This window comes from Rhinopithecus roxellana, chromosome 12, assembly GCF_007565055.1.
Source record: "Rhinopithecus roxellana isolate Shanxi Qingling chromosome 12, ASM756505v1, whole genome shotgun sequence".
Classification (NCBI taxonomy): Eukaryota; Metazoa; Chordata; class Mammalia; order Primates; family Cercopithecidae; genus Rhinopithecus; species Rhinopithecus roxellana.
In genome coordinates, this window is record NC_044560.1 from 49,774,861 (window position 1) to 49,794,173 (window position 19,313).

A 19,313-nucleotide genomic window follows, 5' to 3' on the forward strand; every position below is an offset into this window, starting at 1 on the left:
GGCAAACAGTAAGCTTTGAGTGAACATTAGCTTTTATTAGTATCACAGAGTCTGCACAGGGTTCAGTACGTGTTCTTTTTCTGCTCTCTCTCTCTGCAGTTATTGCCAGTCCCGCTTGCATTTCTGTCTCTAGGCCACCCCTCCCAGGGTCTATGCTCTGAGCATTGTCCTTCTGCATGGAAGGGCAGGCAGGCATATGCCGGGAGGATCTGGGGCCACCAAGGAGCACAGACTGAATGTTAAAATTTAGAGATCACAGAAGAACCTGAAGCCCTCAGACAGGAATGGGCTCACCCCAGGGTATCCGTTCTGGAGCAGCAAAACTAGAACTTGACCCAGGTTTTCTGTCTTCCCAGCCAGGACACTTCCCATGACATCATGGCCTATCTCCTGTTACACAGCCCTGGCTATTCCTGAGAGTGCTTAGGAAACAACCAACTCCCCACCCCACTCCTACACCATTGCTTGCTTGGCATTTGGGAGGTTTCTCCTTTGATTGTTTGTGCTTGAGGATGACACAGTGGTAAACATTTAACATCTGACTATAAATGACTATTTTCTTTTGGATTTTTTTTTCCCTTTGGGCTAATGTCCTCAGAATGGAATTACTGGGTCAAAAAGTACAGACAGTGTTATAACAAAAAGAAAGCTAGACTTAGCAACTCTCCCAGGGGGAAGAACTCACTGCTCAGAAACTTGAAGGTGGCTGGGATGTTGGTATCTGAAGCAAGTTAGGGAGTGGAGGGAGAGCCCAGAGCTGAATCTTCAAGTCAGCAGAAGGAGATAACAGTGGCTTGGAGAAGAGAGCCCTGGACCATAAACGAGATGTCTATCGGCCACTGGTAATTTCCCCAAGAAATGGTGTTTAGACGAATGCCTCTCAAACATTAATGTGTTTAGGGATTCTCTGGGAGATCTTACTAATATGCAAGATAAGATTCAAGAGGCCTGGCGGGGGCAAGAGTCTGCGTTTCTAACAGTTCTAGATAAGTTTTAGATAATGCTAATTCTGCTGATCAAGGGACCACACTTTGGAAAGACAATGGTTTAGGTTGCCATGCTTTTGCTCATGGTGCTTCTCTTTCTAAGCCACCAGTCCCACCAGTTTTTAGACCCAGCTCTGAAGATGTCCCTGGATATACCTCACCAGGCTGGATTGGGTACTCCTATTCTATGGTACCCTATACCTATGACTATGACAGCGCTTACCTTGCTGTACTAAATTGTCCGTCCCTCTCTCTTCCTAGGGCATGGAGCAGTCTTATTCATCACTGTATTCCCAGAATCTAGCACAATGCCTTTTGTGATGTGGGCCTAATTATTTATTTATTTATATATTTATTTATTTATTTATTTATTGAGACAGGGTCTTGCTCTGTTGCCCAGGCTGGAGTTCAGTGGTGTGACCTCCGCTCACTGCAATCTCCACCTCCCAGGTTCAAGCGATTCTCCTGCCTCAGCCCCCCGAGTAGCGAGGACTATAGGCATGCACCACCATGCCTGGCTAATTTTTGTAATTTTTAGTAGAGACAAGGTTTCATCATGTTGACCAGGCTGCTCTTGAACTCCTGAACTCAGGTGATCCACCCGCCTTGACTTCCCAAAGTGCTGGGATTACAGGCATGAGCCACTGCACCCAGTCACCTAATTATAATTCTTACTCTAGTGGGTGAATAGATGGATAGATGGATGGATAAATTAATAAATGACTATAAGGAGAAAGGAATAGAAAGTGATGGGTTAGGAAAAGCATCATGAGCAACCAAATTTGGCTTCAAGATCATTATTATCCACTTGGCATTCTTTGAACCATACTTACCTACTGAAAGCCTGGAGTCAGTGACCCTTCTCTGATCCTTGCCAGCTTTTTCCAGGCCCTGAAAAATGTTGACCCTGAACCAAGAGTGAACTCAGATAAATGAATAAGATCCAGGAAGCTTAGAGGTCCTTCACAGGGTGGCTCTAATAAATACCAGAAAACAAATAGCAGGTGTTGGCAATTTTTCTCCTGCCCAAAGAGCTATTTACACAAGTTTCCAAAACAATCCCTTCATCGCTTTACATGCCTATTACATGGTTCTCTTTAGGGAAAGGTCTGGAGTTGGTTAGCTCAGTGGATTGAAGAGTGACTCCCTCAAAGACAAGGGGTGGTGGGAGGGGGCCTTTTTCCTTCATTTTCTCCAAGGCTGCAAACTGACTCCCCAGTCCTGGCCACTGTGTCTGTGATCCTTCGTCTTAATGATTAGAGAAAGCATGAGTCAGTGCAAACCCGATTCTCCTGCTCAAAATGAAAGGCAGTGCCACGGAGTAGACTTAACTTGAGCTTTGGTATCAGACAACCCTAGATACAAAAACGCACATGCCTCCGTCACTTTCAACTGTATACTCTTTTTCTAAAAATACTTTTTATTTTGTAACATTTCAAATCTGTAGAAAAGTTGCAAGAACAGTACAGAAAACTCCTGTGTACATTTTGCCCAGATTCACCAATTTTTTTAATCTATTTTTTTTTATTATACTTTAAGTTCTGGGATACATGTGCAGAACGTGCAGGTTTGTTACATAGGTATACACATGCCATAGTGGTTTGCTGCACCCATCAACACATCATCTACATTAGGTATTTCTCCTAATGCTGTCTCTCCCTAAGGCCCCCACCCCGCGACAGGCCCCAGTGTGTGATGTTCCCACCACCCCTGCCATGACCATGTGTTCTCATTGTTCAACGCCTAATTATGAGTGAGAACATGTGGTGTTTGGTTTTCTGTTCCTGTTTTAGTTTTCTGAGAATGATGGTTTCCAGCTTCATATATGTCCCTGCAAAGGACATGAACTCATCCTTTTTTACGACTGCATAGTATTCCATAACAGATTCACCAATTTTTCAGTTTGTCATATTTGCTATCTCCATCTCTTTCTTTCTTCTGAGTTTTTTGTTTCGGTCTTTCTCACTGAAGATGGCAAAAGTTCACTGAAACAAAAATATTAAAATAAAAAAGTTATACGGAAGTCTCAAAACTGAATTAAAAGAAACAAGTAAATTTCAAAATGATACTGTTTGTAAGTTGTAGCATTTATATTTTGAAAACTTTAATCTGCACTAAAATTTTTGGGACACTCTGTAATACGGTCATGTGTCACTTAACAAAGGAGGTATGTTCTGAGAAATATGGCATTAGGCAATTTTGTTGTTGTTTGAACATCACAGAGTGTACATACACAAACCTATGTGGTACAGCCTACTGTGAACCTAGGCCATATGGTATAGCACATTGCTGCTAGGCTACAAACCTGTACAACTTGTCACTGTACTGTTGTACAATGGCAATTTTCACACAATGGTGAGTATTTGTGTATCTAAACACAGAAAAGGTACAGTAAAAATACTGTATTATAGGCTGGCCGAGGTGGCTCATCACTTTAAAACATCCTTAAAACATCTGTAGGTTAAAATAGTGTAATACTACTATGTGAATAGTAGTGGTATTCTCAGCACTTTGGGAGGCTGAGGCGGATGGATCACTTGAGGTCAGGAGTTTGAGACCAGCCTGGCTTATGTGGTAAAACCCCATCTCTACAAAAATACAAAAATTAGTTGGGCATGGTGGCGGGCACCTGTAATCCCAGCTACCTGGGAGGCTGAGGCAGGGAGAATCACTTGAACCCGGGAGGCAGAGGTTGCAGTGAGCCGAGATTGCGCCATTACACTCCAGCCTGGGTGACAGAGTGAGACTCCATCTCAAAACAACAACAAAAATAACAAAAAACAGTATTATAATCTTATGGGAACACCATCATGTGTGGCTAACCATCGATTGAAATATCATTCACAGTACATGACTGATTTATATAATAATATATTGTGTATTTTTTTTAACTATTTGAGCGTAGGTTGCCTATATCATGCTCCATATAGCATACCTTTTAACACTTCTGTATATACTACCTAACAACAAGGGTATTCTCTTGTACAACCCCAGTGAAGTTTCAGGAAATGTAAAATTAATAGAACACTTTTACATATAGTTCATATTCCAGTTTTTAAAATTGTACCAATAGCGTCTTTTATAGTAGCCTTTGTTCTTCTCCAGTATCTGAAGTAATTATTTGGTATATTTGCTTCTGTTTGTATTCAGTTTTATGTTTTTCCTTGTTGATTTAACTTTGTTTTTTGAATCTGTAGAATATTAACATTCTTCCAAAGTCAAGCTATACAAAAATGTGTACTCAGAGAAGTATTCTCCCTTCCTTATCCTTTCCACCCCATTCTCTCAGGCTTTGTCGGTGACCAATTTTATTGTTTGCGGATTTAGCATTCCTGTGTTTCTTTTTGCAAAAGTAAGGAGACAGATACATATGAGTTTTCTTATTTCTCTTTTTTTCTCACAAAAGGTAGCATCCTATATGTATACTTTCATGTTTTGCTTTTTTTCTGGCAGTCACTCCAGATGTACTCATGGAAATGATCCTTATTATTTTTTTACACTTGCATATTTGTGGTAGATTATTGGATGCTTCTCTGAGCCACAAATTATCTGCTGCTCCTCCTAGGGAGAGGTAGAGTCTATTTCCTCTCCCTTGAACTTGGATGGCCTTGTGAACTGTTTGAGCAATAGCATGTGGTATATGTGATGTTCTGGGACTTCTACGCTCAGACTTTAAGATGACCATTGGATTTTGTTTTCTCACCCTTGGAAGGCACCTACCATATTGTAAAGAAGCTCAGGATAGGCCACTGGGTGATGAGAGGTCACATGCAGAGTGGTCCTGGAAAACAAGAGACCATCTTGTGTGATCCAGCATCAGCTGAATGACCTCAGCCTATTTCATGTGGCCAAGAAGAACCACCCAGGTGAGCCCAGTCAACTTACAGAATCACGAAGAATAATACGTTGTAGTTTTAAGCCAGTAAGTTTCGATGTGGTTTGTTACCAAGCAATGGATAACTGAAACAATAGTGTGCCACTGTAGGTATGCTCGATCTCCCACATTTGAGCATTTAGGTAGTTTTTGCAATTACAAACAATGCTTCATTGAATGACCTTGTGCATATGTATTTTTGTATTATTTGTGGTGTATCGTTAGGGTAAAACTCTAGAAGTAGGATTACTGAATTTCGCTTTTGAATTTTTGCCAATCTGATGTGCGAGAAATGGTATCTCAGTGTAGTTTTAATTTGCATTCGTGTTAGTTATCTATCATTACATAACAAATTGTCCCAAACTGTAGTGGCTTAAAGTATTAAAAGTTTGCTTTCTCATAGTCTTTGTGAGTCAGGAATCCAGGCATAGTTTAGGTGGTATTTCTAGCTCAGGGCCTCTCAAAACAGCAGATCAAGGTGTCTGCTGAGACTGCAATCATCTCAAGGATGACTAGAGAAGGATCCATTTCCAAGTACATTCATGTGCCTGTTGGAAGGCCTCAAGTTTTTGCTGGCTGTCAACTGGAGACATTGTGGGCCTCTCTAGAGGGTGGATCACAACATGGCAGCTGGCTTTTCTCAAGGCAAATGAGCTAGAGAATGAGAGGAGGTACCCAAGACAGAAGCCACAGACTTTTTGTAACCTAATCTGAGTAGTGACATCCCATCACTTTTGCAATATCCTATTCATTAGAAGATAGTCAGTAGGCCCAGCTCACAATCAAGTGAAGGCAATTATATAAGGTGTGAATACCAAGAGGAAGAGATAATTGAGGCCTTGTTAGAGGCTCCCTACCACTGCATTTTTTAGCGGGCATGGGTCATTTATGCATGTATCTCTGGCATCTATTCATGTTTTTTTACATACAATCTTTGTTTTTTCCCCTTGAGATTTGAAATCTCTTTTTATGTTAGAAATTATCTGTGATTTGCATTGTAAGTACTTTTTCCTGATTTATCATTTGTCTTTTGCCTTTGCTTATGGTATTTTGCCTTGCAAAAGGTTTTTTAAAGTTTTTAAGTAGTCAAATTTATCAATTTTCTTCTTTTATCATATCTTGACTTTGAGTCATAGAAATCCTTTCTCAACAGTCAGCCTGTAGGAAATTTATCCATGTTTTCTTCTAATACTTGTATTATTCACTTATTTTACCTTTAGGTCTTTGATGCATTTGGAATTTATTTTTATCTGTGGTATAAGGAATAGACGTAATTTTATATTTTTCTAAATGTCTAACTAATTGTTCCAATACCACTTATTTAAAAGTCCATCTTTTTCTGATCATTAAAAAAAAGTTTGAAAAAAAGTCCATTTTTGTCCTAGTGATCTGAGTTATTACTTTTATTATATTCTTGAACTTCATACATGGTTAGGCTTATTTCTGGACTTCCTAATCTAGTCTATTGGTATGCCTATTCGCATAGTAGTATTATACTATTTTAACCTATGGATGTTTTAATGATGTTTTAATATTTGGTAGGGCTAGGACCCTCTTCTAGCAATTTCCTTCAGTGTTTTCCTAGCCATTTTTTGCATTATTTTATACAAATTTTAATATCAGCTTGTTTAGCTTCAGGAAATTTTTTTTTTTGTATTTTTGTTAGAATTATAATAAATTAATCAATTAACTTAGGGTAGACTGACTGACTGATGATGTTGAGATGTCTGAACCAAGAACAGAGATACTTTTCTACTTTTTCAAGTCTACTTTAAGTCTTTTAGATGTATTTTAGTTTTCTTCATATAATTTCTGAACATTTCTAATTTAAAGTTATGTAATCTTAAACAAGTTACTTCGTCCTTCTGAATCTCAGATTTCTCATCAGTCAAAAAGGGGATTGTAATATCTTTCTTGAAGTTTTGTTATGAAAAGTAAATGAGGTAAATTGCAAAATAAGCACTGTGTTAATCCTGGTTCCCTTATTCCTTCCCTTGAAGCTCATGCTTGCTCTTGAGCAGGGAGAGAATAATTTCTCACGTATATCTAACAATAACATTGTCTATGTCAGTCAATAAGTAAATCGATATTCTGGAGTTCATCGTGTACCAGGGGCTGCGCCAGTTGTTGGGGATATAATGATGAGAAAATCAAACAGGATTCCTGCTCTTATAAAGCTTCTAGTTAATGAACCTTTCCTATTTATCACATGGGGTTTTATAAAAGCAAAATGTAAACCCAATTAGCAAGCCAGGCCCTGGAATTTCAACAGATTCTATAATTGCATAGCATAGAAAAGTGAAGGCTTTAAATACTTTTATGATCCAGATCCCAGTTTGACTCATCATGCAAGCAGATATTACCTAAAATAAGAGAGGATCAGAGTTGGAGGGAATACATGAAGGAGGGAACTGGGGAACAGTGGGTCATGATCTGACCAGGATCATATAATTAGTGAGTAACTGAACTGGGACGGGAACCTTGGTATCCAGCCTCCCAGGCTGGGGTGCTTTCCAGCACACACCCACTGTCATTCTACTTTCCATCTGCATCTTTTGTCACTGCCATGGATGTATCAGGGTTTCAGTATCTCTGCTGATTGTCTAGAGAACATTAGCCAGAAATGAACAGCACATTTCTAAGAAGGACCTGATATCACCAGTCATTATGTCATGAGCCTGCAACTCAATCCCCAAAGAGGGTAATTTAACAAAACTACACTGATATGTAGATTCAGGATGTGGACTGAACGAGACAAAAATCAGAGTTACTCTAGCACAGAGTTTTCTGGAATCAAACAGACACAATAATTTACTCTCTGTGTGACTTTTTTCAGGTTGTTTAATTTCACTAAGTTTGATTTTTTTTCCACCTTTAAAATGATCTTACTAGCATGTTTCTTGTGGGATCCAGGAAAGAGACTGCTAATTGTTCCCAGTTTGGTTTTCTCCTTCCTCTGTAATAATAGAACTCTTAGTTCTTAGCTGAGCAAATGACTGTCTGGAATGAAGACAACATTTCCTCAGTTTTTATTATAGTTTGGGATAGCCACATGAATCTGTTCTGCATAGCAGGTCAGCAGAAATGGCATGTCCAACTGCTAGGAAATATCCTTAAAGTACAAAGGCATGGCCTTCTTTTTCTCCTGTTTTTCCACCACCCCCCACTTTGTTTGGAATACAGGGGTGAAAACTTGAGCTAGAGGAGCTATCGGGGACCATGAAGTAACTTTGGGAATGAAGGCCACATGCAAGAAAGCATAAGATAAGAGCCTAGGATGCTGTGAGCACTAAACCCCTGTCCTTTTTAAACTATGGCTATTTGAGAACTAAGATGTCTCACACAGCGATGGGAAGAAGTCTCACTAATATTAACCCCTTGCTATAAGGACAGCTGTTGTTTTGTCTGCTTGGCTTCCATTTCTCCTGATTTTAATAATTGCATCTCACGTTTTCTTTGAGGAATGACCTCTTCCTCCAGCCTTAGCAGAACTGTCAATTTAAGTTGTATCACCTTTTCCTAAACTGGACCAACTGGACTTTGACTTTGGATGGAACTTGAATCTTGAACAGTGTAACCCAAGCACCAAGAGTATAAGAATGGACATGTTCTGGAGGTGGGTGACAAGGAAAGTTCTTTCTTACTAAAGAATATCAATATGGAAATGTAGCAGAAACTCTAAAACTAGAAAATCAGCATGGCCATCATAATGGATTCAAACAAAAATCATCAATGGATGCTAAAACCATTGCATGAAAAGATGCTGGGAAACAGGTATTCGTACAGTCTCCAAGTATAGTGCTCTACAGATTACTTATCAACTACAAAGGCATGAAGCTACATCCCCATTGGAGTAATCTGGTGAGCACCACTTAGCCAGGTGATCAAAATTTATATCACCAATGATAGAGCATACTGTGGGGCCCTAAGAAGGAACATCACCTACGTAGTATTCATGACCAAATGGGTTAACCCGAATCTAATCAAGAAGAAATAAGCAGATAAATCCAAACTGAGGGAGATATTTTATTTCAATTGGCCTAGACTTGGCCTAGACTCTTCAAACATTTTACTGTTATGAAAGACAAAAGGCAAACAAACACAACAACCTGGGAATTCTAGTTGAGGAGACTAAAACTAATGATAGTTAAAATACATGATGCTTGATTGAATCCTGGATAAACAAAACAACTTTAACGGACAGTTGGAGGACAACTGGAGAAATTTGCATCTGGACTGTGTATTAGATTATAGTACTGTATTAAGTTTCCTGAGTGTGAAAACTGTGGTTACGTAGGAGAATATTCTTGTTTCCTTGTTCTTGGAAGCTCCATTCTGAAGTATTTGGATCAAAGTATCATGATGACTGCAACTAATATTCAAATGGTTCAGCAAAAAAATTGAAAATAAACACACACACATACACACAGGAGAGAGAGAGCGTGCAAATGTTGCCAAGTGTGAACCCTTGGTGGGGCTGCTTGGTGGCTTGACGAACTTATGCTTATTGTACTATTCATGCAATTTTTCTGTAGCTTTGACATTTTTACAAATAAAAAGTTGGGGGAAAATTCTGTCTTCCTCTTTCCATTTATAGAGTGAAACACAAAAACCTTCAGTGCAATGCTTACCTCTTGTCACATGCCTCGGGTCCTTAAAGCGAAAAAGCCGATGGATGGCCAGGGGTGTGCCTCTGCAACTATCAGCACGAAGCTGAGGAGACTGTCTGCTGCTAGGAGTGACACTTGATGTGACATCCGTGAAGTCCATTCAGTCTGTGTATCAGTGGCCTTTGGGACGTTCCCAGTGCGAGGAAATTGAGAGCCCATAACAGAGGTAATGAGGCCTGGCCCCTCTCCTTCAGGCTGTCTCCTACCCCTCTCTCTCCTGGCCTTCTACTCTCTGGTTCCTTCTTCCCCACGAATAGGCGCCGTTGGTCCCCACCTCCGGACATTTGAGCCTGTTGGTCTCAGAGTCTGTAATGTTTTGCTCAGGAACCTTGCATGGCTGCCTCTCTCAGCTAAAAGCCACCTCCTCACCAAGGCCTTTCTTGCCCACAATAGCTAATGCTTTCCTCTACCCCCAAACCCCTCTCTACCCTGTTTCACCCTTAGGTTTCCTTCACAACCTTCATCACTAGCTGAAATTCTAGCTGGAATTCTCTTACTCATTGTCTTCTGCACCCAGATACTGTATTATTCAGGATTCTGCAGAGAAACGGAACCAATATGAAAGGAGATTTATTATGAGGAATTGACTCAAGTGCTTATAGAGATGGAGAAGCCCCATAATCTGCTGTCTGCAAGATGGAGATCCAGGACGGCTGGGGGTATAATTCAGTCTAAAAGTCCAGGGGCCAGAGAACCAGGAAAGCCAATGGTGTCATCCCCAGTCTGAGGGCAGGAGAGGATAAGATCTAGATGTTCCAGCTCAAGCTGTGAGGGAGGGAAAAAAAGAGGGTGAATTCTTCCTTCCTCTGCCTTGTGTTCTATTCAGGCCCACAGTGGATTAGATGATGCCCACCCAGGCTGGGGAGGGATGTTTGCTTTACTAAGTCCACTGATTCAAATCCTAGTCTCATTGGAAGTACTCTTGCAGACCTACCCAGAAATAATGTGTAGTCTGCTCACCCCATGGCCCCATCAAGTTGATCCATAAAATTAACCATCACAGACGGGACAAAGCCTATAGCTGCTGCTCTTGTGGTGCTTACGTTCTACAGGGAAGGTGGCATTGGACAAGTAGCCAGGAACGTGATGGGGTTAGGACATGGGGAGGAGCTATGGGAGGACAGGGCAGGCGCACTTGGGCTGGAGGCTGGTGGGATTATTTGCAGTCATCCAGGGATGGAGTGATTCCCATCAGGGTAGGACATATATTCTACCTGTGTCTAATAATAAAACTACAGTGAGGAACTAGGTCTCACTGAAGCTCCTTTCCCTACTCCTAGAACCCACTGTATCAGGCTTCTGTGGGTGCAGTGCCACTGAAATTGTCCTCTCTAAAATCGCTAACTGGCCTTCCAACTGCCCAATCCACTGATCACTTGTTTTAAACTTTACATTTTATTTATTTAATGTTTTATTTGATAAGAATATTTACTCCTGCAAGAAAAAGCTCGCAAAATTAGATTAAGTGAAAAAGGTAGTATACAAAACCAAATAAAGTATGCTCTCACTTTCGTTATATATAAATCTATGCTTTTGTTTATTTGAGCATGTAAGCCGATGTGCACATTGCAAGGATGTGCAGCAAAATCCTAACAGGGATCATGTGAGGAGATGGAATTATGGTGATTTTCATTTTCCCCTTCCTACTTTTTCATGATAAGCATGTATTACTTTTAGAGTCAGGGGAGGAACATTGTTATTTTTAAAGTGTGCTGGGTGTGTTCTACCATCTTGCACTATTAACTGACTGTAGCAGCCATTCATGGATGTGAGATGGCAGCTTAAAGAAGTGGCGCGGCCGGGCGCGGTGGCTCAAGCCTGTAATCCCAGCACTTTGGGAGGCCGAGGCGGGTGGATCACGAGGTCAGGAGATCGAGACCCTCCTGGCTAACACGGTGAAACCCCGTCTCTACTAAAAATACAAAAAACTAGCCGGGCGCGGTGGCGGGCGCCTGTAGTCCCAGCTACTAGGAGGCTGAGGCGGGAGAATGGCGGGAACCCGGGAGGCGGAGCTTGCAGTGAGCCGAGATCGCGCCACTGCACTCCAGCCTGGGCGACACAGCGAGACTCCGCTCTCAAAAAAAAAAAAAAAAAAAAAAAAAAAAAAAAAAAAAAAAAAAAAAAAGAAGTGGCGCCAGTTCTTCACCTTTCTCTGGACCATGTGACTGCAGCTCCTCCCACAGAAGGCAGAGTGAATCTCGTTGCCTCTGTTTTGTTTTGTTTTTTTCTTTTTCAACTTTTACCTTAGAATTGGGGGTATATGTGCAGATTCGTTACAAAGGTACATTGCATGATACTGAGGTGTCGGGTATAGCAGAACCTGTCACCACTGGTTACTTTTAAGGCCACTTCTCACTTGATTTTTCTCTGTGATATCTCTGGTATTGATGGTCACTTTTTCAAAACTCTTTCCCTTCTGCATTTCTGTGACACATTCTCCTGATTCATTAACATTTACCACACTCTTAGTAAGTGCAGGACCCTTTTTTTTGAATCTTACTTGCAACATCTCACTTGATCCTCACAACAGTCTTGTAAGCTAGATGCCATTGTTGTTTCCTTTTACCAAAGAGGAAATAGAGGCTCAAATGTGAACTAAGTTGCACAAGCTCACAGAGTTCGTAGTGGCAGAACCTGGACTCAAGTCTACTCTTATCTGATGCCCAAGACCACAGCCTTAGTTGGGCTCCATGCCATCATGCCATCATTTCTCTCCAACCCCTCTCAATCCTGCTTCATCAGTCTCCTTTGTGGGCATTGCTTTCTACCCAGCTTAGCAAATATCAGGGTTCAATAAGGTTTTATCTTCATGTCTCTTCTTCATAACCTCAGCAGTCTCTTCTTAAATAATCTCAGCTACCTTCAGCTTTGAACTACCTACATGCTGATGATAACCAAATCTTTGTCTGTGACTTGGATGCTCCCAGGATGCTACTGGACATCACTGCCTGATGGTTGTCTCCTCGGCATTACTATCCTAATATTTTCCAACTTGAACTCATCACTGTTAAATGAGACCTGCTTTTTTGCCTTCCTGTGTTCCCTGTAGATGGTATGAATATCCATTTAGTTGCCTGAGTCTCCTATCCTGCATTCCAGCAGTTAGCAAAGCCTGGGAAGTCTATTCCCTCCTCTTTTTCCTTGCTCTATTTGCCCTAGAACTAGTCCTCATCATCTCTCAGGATTGTTCTCCCCATCTGGACCCCTCCAACCCATCCTCCACCCATTCTCTAGAATGTGGAGACCATCACAGAGACCATCACTTCATGTCCCAGCTTAAATTTAGGCAATGTCTCTCCAGTTGGGAGAGAACTCCAGTCCTTGTTGTACACAGAGGGCCTTCCACTCTTGGATCTTTTATGTTTCATCCAGATATTTTCTCATTTGACTCTTTTGCTATGCTTTTGTACCTATGTACAAGTCAGTCTGGACCTTCTGTTGTTTGCCAACTTCAACACATGCTGCTTTATATTTCAAGGCTGCCCACCAGAAGTGGCCCTCCTCCTTACGCTGTCCAGTGACCATCCACACTTTCTTCAATCTTAACTCAGTGCCTTCTTTAATGGAGTTTTTCCTGGTCTCTCTTCCTGCTACAGAAATTACTATGTCTACCAGTCTTCCTCCCTGACTGACTCCAGTACACGCTTTCAATCTAATCAAGGCATCTAAGACCTTTCTCTCTTCCTCGATCTTTCTCCTTCATGATTTTGTGAACTTCTTGATACTGGGAATGATGACTGACTCATTCCAATGTCAAGAGAAATGTCTAACACAGAGAAGGCACTTCAGGTTTATGAATGAATGAACGAATCAATCAATCAATCAAAGGTGAAAGACTTCAGGTTTAATGATAAGATCAACCACAACAGCAACACTGTTGCTAACAAACATTTATTGAGTAGTTATTCTGTGCCAAGCATTGTGCTAGTTGCTTTTACCCAAATTACTAAGTTCCCAGAGGAGTCATGGGTTATTGGTTCCTAATAACAGACAATCAGTATCAAGCTATTATCATGTGTTTAAGCATTTACATGCACTTGCTCATTAAGCCTCACAATAGCCTTAAGAAGAATCTACTACTATTACTATTTTTTCTTGAAAATGAAGATACGGAGGCCTCAAGAGATAAGGTTATTTGTCTCAGGTGCCACATCTAGTAAATGAAGGAAGTGGGATTCATCTCCCTAAAGTCAATGACTAGACTCCGAAATCCAATATCACATACCTCCAAGTGTCCTTTTCGAAGTTTAGAATAACTATAACTATAGTGTATAGTTTTGAATATTCAATGTGGTCATTGAAAACAGTTCTGAACTTCAAAACAAATTTTTGGGAGGTGAGAATGTGATTCACATGCCTATGCACACCACACCTCTGAGTTGCCTGTTACTTAAACTCAGATGTCATGATAACAGACATTTTTACTTGCTTCAGGTGAGATAAGTAACATGATAAAATATCTTAGCATGAATAAGTGTGGAAGATGTGACCAGGAGTGCTTTGGAAAAGCATTTGTTCTGGGTTCCTAAGTCATAGTCCTCCAGCAAAAGGACTTGAAATTCAGACTTACTGGAAACAAACAATAGACTAAACACTGCATGCTCACATTCATGCCAGAAGGTGGGATGTTAGAGAAGCCTGACTTGCTGACTTCAACTTCTGGCTCCTTGGAATATGGAGTGAAGCAGGATCTAGAAGTTCACAATCTGTGCATTCATTTGGCATGAATGCTTGAATCACAAGTGGACTTGAGAATCAGGGCCAGCCTGGGGCTTGTGCTTTCCCAACCCCAGAAACGTTGGGAGCTAGAGTCAGAGAGAAGGAGCTGAGAATAGTGGATATAGTGATAAGTCTGGAATCCTTCAATCTGGGGCTAAATTCATGCCCTATAACCTACTTTCTGTGTGAACCTACGCAAATTACTTAACCTCTCAGTTTTATTTTCTGTAAGATGGTGACAATAGTTTCTACCTCATACATTTGTGAGAATTAAATGAGAATATGTCTGTAAAGTTCTTAATAATAACGAACAATATTTACTGGGAATTTCCAATGCCAGGCATTGTTTTAAGCATATTTTACATGTATTAACTTATTTAATCTGTAAGGAAGGTACCTGGAAATCAGTAGGCTCTCCTGGGACACCAGAGACCAGGGATCCAGGAATGGAAGTGGTCAAATACTTTGACTGTCCCACATAGCAGGTACATCTTGGAAAAGCCACTGCTTAATCTAGATGCCTGCCCCTCACTTCCACCTTTAAAGAGGAAGCACACCAGTGAACAGGAGCAGACAACTTTAAAGTTAGACAGACTCTATCCTCATTCTAGTTTTTCCGCATACCACTGAATGTCCTTAAGCAAGTTGCCTAAACATTCTGAGCTGCAGTTTCCTCATTTATACTATGAGGGATAATCCACTGAACTAAGAGGTGGCAATGAAGATTAACTGTGATAAGATCTACAATGATCCTAACTTTAATGGGTGCTCAGCAACGAGGCTGCTACTGTTATCATTTTAATTATTATTTCCCAAATGTAGGTAGTGCACACCTGCAGCCCCACCCTTGCCTCAACTTTATACAGGTCTCAGCGCTAATTTCCACTCTCCAGAAGAAATTCATTTCTACTAAAGACAGATTTTGCTGGAGATCTTATCAGAGAGACAGAGGAAGTAATTTACCTCCCACATTCCAGAACAATCTCTTGGAATCCTCTGTTATCTTCCCTCATATTCTTATTAAATCTATTTTCTGTGCTGCCCCTAAACTAGCTCATCCGTCTACCATGCAAAGCTCCATTCTCCAACTTTCAAATTCTTCCAAGATCCTTTCAGTCTCTCACCGCTTCTTAGTCTTGACTAAACTTTACATCTAAACTCACACATCCTACTCAACAAACCCAAAGTGCTTCCGTGAACCAGGAGATCCTCCTTAGAAGCTATTTAACTCTTTAGGGATCTCAGCTCTGCCTCCACCCTAAGCCACCTATGAAAACTCCTTCTAAACTCACAGAGCCCACCTGAAAGGTGTTCCATTAAGTAAACCTTTCTCTATCTCATTCCATTACTACACCCTTCACTACTAATATTGGGTAGTGAAATCACCTTTGCAAAACTATAAGTGAGAGAATTCTGACGTAGCTGACTCTGTCTTGCTTCTAACCTCACAAACTACCTTTTCTCATTCCTATTTGTATGCCAGGCTAACTATGAGAAGAATTTAGTTTGCATTTTAATTTTAAACTAAGGATGATAATAGTCTCCTCCCAAAACTAACCACTCTCTTGTTCATTGACTGAAGCTGCTTTTGTAAAACTAATGAAAGGCCACAAGGTTAGAATTATGGTGGGAGCCTCAATTATGCTAAGATGTAAGTATAAACTCTAATTGGTCATTGTTTCTTCTGCTAAGATGTAGGTATTGTTAAACTGTAACCAGGCTATGTTTTACAATCTGCCTTTTGGAACTGCTTACTACTCAAGAGTCACGTAGCCAGTGGTTATAAGATTTATAACATCCCCAATTGCCCCTTTAGATAATGTCAGTATTGTAAAATCTAAGACTGGTGTTTGAGTTATTTTTTAGACCTTACTTTGTGATGGACCAACTGGAACCACCTGGACTGGTAACCCATACCAAGAAACTGACTCAACTGGTCCTGTAACTCCCATCTAAGAACTGATTCAGTGCAAGAAGACAGTTTTTTGGTGTTTTTGAGAGAGTTTCACTCTATCGCCCAGGGTGGAGTGCAGTGGCATGATCTTGGCTCACTGCAACCTCTGCCTTCTGGGTTCAGCTGATTCTTGTGCCTCAGCCTCCCAAGTAGCTGGGATTACAGGTGTGTGCCACTAACACCCTGCTAATTTTTGTGTTTTTAGTAGAGACAGGGTTCACTATGTTCGCCAGGTTGGTGTTGAACTCCTGACCTCAGGTGACCCAACCTCCTCAGCCTCCCAAAGTGCTGGGATTACAGGCATGAGCCACAGCACCCGGCCAAGAAGACAGTTTTCACACCCTATGATTTTTATTCCCAATCCAACCAATTATATTTTCTATTCTCTAGCCCTTCTGCCCACCAAACCATGCTTGAAAAACCCTAGATTCTGATTTCTCAAGGAGGCAAATTTGAGAAATATCTTCTGTCCTCCTCATTCAGTTGCCCTGTGATTATTAAACTCTTTCTCTGCTGCAACATCTGCTGTTTTCAGTGTATTGTCTTTTTCTGGGCAGCAGACAAGAATAACACAATTGCACAATAACAGTAGCTTAGCACATAATAAGTATTCAGTAAATTATAATGATTATATTATTATTTACAGATCACTCTTTCTGTTCTTAGTAAGCAGATTTCTTACTGACTTTTCTACAAAATACACTTAACTGATAGAGTAATTCTGCATATTTGGGTGTCACAAACATATAACTTTTTAAAAACATGATACCAGGGTGTCTGATATGGTTTGACTCTTTGTCCATAACCAAATCTCATCTTGAATTGTTCTCTCATAATTCCCATGTGTTGTGGGAAGAACCCATTGAGAGATCATTTGAGTCATGGGGGTGGTTTCCCCCATACTGTTCTTATAATATTGAATAAGTCTCATGAGATCTGATGGTTTTATCAGGGGTTTCTGCTTTTTCATTTCCTCATTTTCTCTTGCCACCACCATGTAAAAAGTGCCTTTCACCTCCCGCCATGATTCTGAGGCCTCCCCAGCTATGTGGAACTATAAGTCCAATTAAACCTCTTTTTCTTCCCAGTCTCAGGTATGTCTTTATCAGCAGCATGAAAACGGACTAATACAGTGGACTTACCCAAGATTTATTCAAATGATGATGACTCTTTCCACAGTTTAACATGTAATAGCATTTTTTAACACTAGGATTTTCTTGAATGTTACTGACTCATAAGTAAATAAAGAAAGTTGAACTGGTACAGAAACACCCTTGCTTGATCCTTTAATAACAAGGAAGACAAAATGATACCTGCTCTTTTGCTCTTTATAAAGCAGCAAATGACCATTAGTTTGTTGGATGTAAAACACTGATGACCTGCAAGTAATATTAGCAGTTAGACAAAATTATCAAAATTTCAAATATTATTCTGGTTTCAAAGGATTGGACTATCAAGTCTCATTGAATTTTTAACTGACAAACAAAAGTGTGTGTATGTGTATAGAACAGATAGAGTTTCTGACTATCCAGGCCACTTTCTAGAGAGTTAACCTTGCCCCCAAGGCTGATGAATCCTATTCTTCAGTACTGGAGAAGAGGGAAGGTCTTCTATTCTTGGACAGAAAAGAACTCAATATGAGATCCGACTTTCTTTATTAGAACCACCTGCTCCAGGCAGAAATTTGCAGATCTTGATAATATGCCACATTTCTAAAGACTTTTCTTATTCTTTTTGACTTTGGGTGTTTCCAATTCAGATGCATGAATCCAAGGGAATAGGAGTAGGGTATAGAAAGAAAATACAAGAGACAGAATGTGGGGGATAAAAGCATTTATTGAACACCCACTATATTCCAGGCATGCTGCCAATTGGTTTCACCTCCATAAGGATGTTTAATTTTCATTACATTTCAGGTGATCTGTATTATTATTTCAATCAAATAAATGAGGAAACTGAAACTCACAGAGAGTAAGAGGCTTGCCCAAGTTCTCAGAGCTCTGGAGGGGCAGAGTTAAATTGTTTCTTGATCTTCTGATTCCAAGGCTAGGTTCTCTTGTATGTTCTTGGTCTTCTGATTCCAAGGCTACACATACTATAATGCCTATGAGGGAGAGAAGAGAGGAAACATGCTATGGTTTTCCATAGTCAGACTCCTTGCATGCCTTTTGGGGAATGTGGATGGTGGTAAGAGCTCAGTCTTTGGAGTGAGTTTGCAATGTGCCTGTAAGGCTGCACCCGTTGTTAAAATACTAAAAATTGAAATATTTTTATACCAATTGATAGATTTCTGTTGCCCTGAGTCCCTTGAATATTCTCTCTGTTACCTCAGTCATTCCAGACTCTACTCCAAGATTTTCCATACCTCCCTGTGAGTCAGCAGCCCAGTGGTTATGTCACTGGACATTAGAGGGCCTTGAGGACCCTAATTCAATTCCTTGGCTAATCTATTCTGATTCATAGGTATCTTTATGATATGATTTGGCTGTGTCCCCACCAAAATCTCAACTTGAATTGTATGTCCCAGAATTCCCATGTGTTGTGGGAGGGATCCAGGTGGAGGTAATTGAACCATGGGGGGCTGGTCTTTCTCATGCTATTCTCATGATAGTGAATAAGTCTCACGAGATATGATGGGATTTCAGCTTTTGCTTCTTACTCATTTTCTCTTGTTGCCACCATGTAAGAAGTACCTTTTGCTTCTTGCCATGATTCTGAGGCCTCCCCAGCCATGGGCAACTGTAAGTCCAATTAAACTTCTTTTTCTTCCCAGTCTTGGGTGTGTCTTTATCAGCAGTGTGAAAATGGACTAATACTCTTTACTATATCCATCATTAATAATTTTGAGTTAATTAATAATAATTAATAACCATTTCTGCCCCATTCTCCCTCCTCCTCTCTCATAAACCTAGTCCATCTATGGAGATTTCTATCTTTGTTAATATGAGTCCTTGATTTTTGTGGTGCTTTATGTGAAATATGGGTTGAGAAAGGCAGGAGAGGTAGTCCATACAAGGCAGAAGACAGAAACTCAGTTCATCCACATTATAAATTATTGAGAGGAGATATAGGAAAGAAAATAGCACCTTGAAGGCTGAAGTTTGATAAAG

General features: G+C 40.5%; 1 long non-coding RNA gene across 1 annotated transcript in view; it reads right to left on the reverse strand.

Annotated features, from left to right (window-relative positions):
- Positions 1-18,074: 18,074 nt before the first annotated feature.
- LOC104664283 overlaps positions 18,075-19,313 on the reverse strand; it is a 68,750-nt gene continuing 67,511 nt past the window's right edge. The window contains exon 3 of the long non-coding RNA XR_004052163.1: positions 18,075-18,307. This is a non-coding gene — a long non-coding RNA (uncharacterized LOC104664283). The remainder of the gene's footprint in view (positions 18,308-19,313) is intronic.